This window comes from Muscardinus avellanarius (assembly GCF_963383645.1).
Source record: "Muscardinus avellanarius genome assembly, chromosome: 1".
In the NCBI taxonomy this organism is placed as follows: Eukaryota; Metazoa; Chordata; class Mammalia; order Rodentia; family Gliridae; genus Muscardinus; species Muscardinus avellanarius.
In genome coordinates, this window is record NC_137786.1 from 184,439,231 (window position 1) to 184,442,693 (window position 3,463).

Sequence of the window (3,463 nt, forward strand, 5' to 3'; positions counted from 1 at the left end):
CCCCTGGGGCTCAATCCCCAGTACCAAAACAAAACAAAACAAAACAGGCCAAAAGGCCAAGAGATATATGAAAAAAGTGTCCAACTTTAATAATTATTAAGAAATGCAAATTATAGCTACAATGTAATACTATTAACATACTCACTGAAATAAATAAAACAAAAAATATGAAAAATTTCTACCTAGTAGAAGCATGGATGTGGAACAACTAGAAGCCCCAAGCTAACAGTGGAAATATAAATTAATACTACCACTGTGGAAAAATGTTGAGTACAACATACTGGAGCTACACATATGCAGACCCCATGACCCAGAAATTCCTCTCCTAATGAACATCCCTGTGTATCAAAAGCAAGTATGAGGATATACACAGCAGCACTATTCTAACAGCACTGAAACTGAAAACTACCTGAATGTCCATCAGCAAAAGGATGGAAATTAAATTACAGTACATATGCATAAGGGGATACTATATACCAAATGAGAATGAACAATCTATCTACAGCTACACACAGCACATGAATAATTCACTCAGATACCGTGTTGAGTAAAGTTACCAAGAATAGATAATGCGTAATCCTATTTATAGAAATGTAAAAACAAGGCAGGCATGGTGGCCCATGCCTGTAATCTCAGTACTGGGGAGGCTAAGACAAGAAGACCTTAGGTTTGTTTTGGTCTTGTTTTGTTAAAATAGGGCTGGAGGTATAGCTCAGAGGTAGAATACCCTTGGGTTCAGTCCCCAGCACCACAAAAAGAAAATGAGGGGGGGAGGGTATAACTTTTAAACTGTGGCTAAATCATGAGGGTTCAATTTACCTGGAATAAGGTTTTTCTGGTTTTGTTTTTGTACTGAGAATTGAAGAAAGAGGCATTCTATCTCTGAACTACCCCCTCCCGACCCTTTTTATTTTTGTTTTGAGGCTGGTCTCAAACCTGCAATCCTCCTGTCTCTGCCTCCCAGCACTGGGATTATAGGTCTGCAGCACCACGCCCAGCTCCTTTGTCCCTCAATTTCAGAATGCAGCAAAACAAAGTGTACCTACAAGGCCATGCCCAGCGGGTTCTTTGCAAGTCTTCATCTCCTTTAATCTCTGCAACAACTATATATGATAGCTGCCATTCCTTCTGTTTTATGAATGAAGAGAGATATACATTAAGTAATTTGCCCAGCATTTCAAAATAAGTGACAGAACCCAGAGTCTGAAGAAATTTTACTAGGCTCTGTAACTGATACCACAGCACAGAAGCCCTCTGGTCTCGGTTATATCTTGTGGCTGGAGGCCGCCCTTCATCCCAAGTGCACCCCTACAGCCCAGCTCAGTATGGAGAGAGTTAGAAAGGGATACTGGTAGGAGAGCCAATGCCTGGCCCCTGAGTCTTCGTAATAAGCCCACTTTTCTTCAAGCCATCCAGTTCAGAGAGCTCTGAATCAACACAAAATAAACATGAGATGCTTGCCACCATTCTTCTTCACAATCATAGACTCTATCAAAGAAGGCCTTTCTCCTAACTGTGCAGTCCTTCTGGAGCTGAGAAAAGAAGTAAGGGGAGTCTGTCTATCCCTCTGTCCTACTTCTTCAAGGGTCACAGTGAAGACAAAATTTGCCCCATACTCCTTCAAACAGAGTGGGTGCTACTCAGCAACTGCAGGTCTGTGGTTCCCAAACTGGGTGCCGAGGTACCCCCAGAGCCAAGCCCTTAACATTTATCAGATACCCCATGAGGTCTGTGTCCAGGAGCCAAGGAGTTCCCCAAGTGGCCCAAACCTGCCCCAGAGTCACAGGCAGCCAACACTCAGGTCTGGGGGCAGCACACTGGAGGACAGGACAGCCCCGGCTAAAGAGAAGTGGCTGCACCACAGCTCGCTCGCTTGCACATGCGTGTTCGTTCTCTCTCTCTCTCTCTCTCTCTCTCTCTCTCTCTCTCTCTCTCTCTCTCTCTCTCTGCCTAGGCACGTGGGCATCTGCATCAGCTTCAGGCCAGCCTCCCTGGCCCCCTTCTGAACTCTCTCCCTGAAAAGCTCTATTCAGCACCGACCTCATGAATAAAACTCAAAGCCAATCCAGAAGCCAGCAGGCCAGCACGGGACTTCCACACACACTCAGATTTGGCCAGTGTCCACAAACCAATCATTAATCCAGAGAGGGGGAGTGATGGGGACCACAGAGAGGGCATCATAGACACCCATGCGCTTAAAGGCCAACCGGACTTTGAGGGTGACCATTTGCATGAGAATGCCTTCTTTGTTCTAAAGTGGTTACGGGCCAGCCACACTCCCGCCCTCCTTCTTCCTTCAAGTCATAATGCTTCCCTTGGTGACATCACAGCGGGTGACACAATGCTGAACTGCTGTGACGTTACAGGATTCAACTTTGTCCTTTTAGGTGGGGGCCTGGGGCTGAGAATGCAACAAAGGACAAGAATAGAATACAGTTATAGAATGGGAAATTGCTTTTATCGTGCTAATTTTCCTGGTAATAAAGGGCAGGGATGAAAAAAGGGGGGGGGGTTGGCATTGACAGCAAGACGGTGTAGATTAGTCTAAATCGAGAGCGGGCAAAGGCAGGGTGGGGGGATCTAGACCTGGGAGGGAGACAATCCCAGGACTGGACAAGTATGAAGATGTTCGCAATCTGTCCAAGTCTAGGGCCTTCCCTTTCCGTTATCCACCATCTGGGCAGAGAGAAAGAAAAGCAGAAACATAGCAGCAAGCCCAGGCTGGAACCTTCCCTGAAAGTTTAGCGTTTGGGATACTATTTTGTGTGCTGGACTCCACATCTGCAGAGGGACAGACTTTGTTGGTTTGGGTGGTGACCAGGATGGAGGGAACACTCAGAGGCATGTCACAGGAGAAATGACCAGAGGAACTGAGTGTTTACCCTGGAGAAGAGAAGGCTGGTGGGGAGGGGATAACTGCCCTGAGATTCTGAAAGGCTCCCACGTGAAAAGGGGGTTCGATGTGTTTCCTAAGGTCCCCCAAAGGCAACTCTGACGAGAAGATGAATGAAAGGCCAAAATGAGGGTGACGGGCTATGCTTCTTTTTAACTCCCTATTTCTCAGTTAGAGACTACATGCTTGGGATAAGGGCTCTCTTGTCCATTGTGGTATCCCAGAATTTAAAAGTGACACCCAACAGGAGCTTGTTAATGTGTGTTCAAGAAACAGACAAATGAAGCGATGAAACTGGTCTATGGAAACTGTTTACAGGGATTCGCGCACTCTGTACATTTTTTGTTTTATTTGAGATGGGATCTCACTATGTTGTCCTGGACTCAAAGGATCCTCCTGTCTTAGCTTTCCAGAGCTGGGCTAACAAGTGTGTACCGCCACACTCAGCTTCTGTAAGTACTTTTGACCCCCGTACTGCACGCTCTCCACTCAGATACATGCTGGGAATACAACAAAGAAAACAACTGGTAAGGTTTACCATCTTTGTAGACAAGCACAGGTGGTACTTAA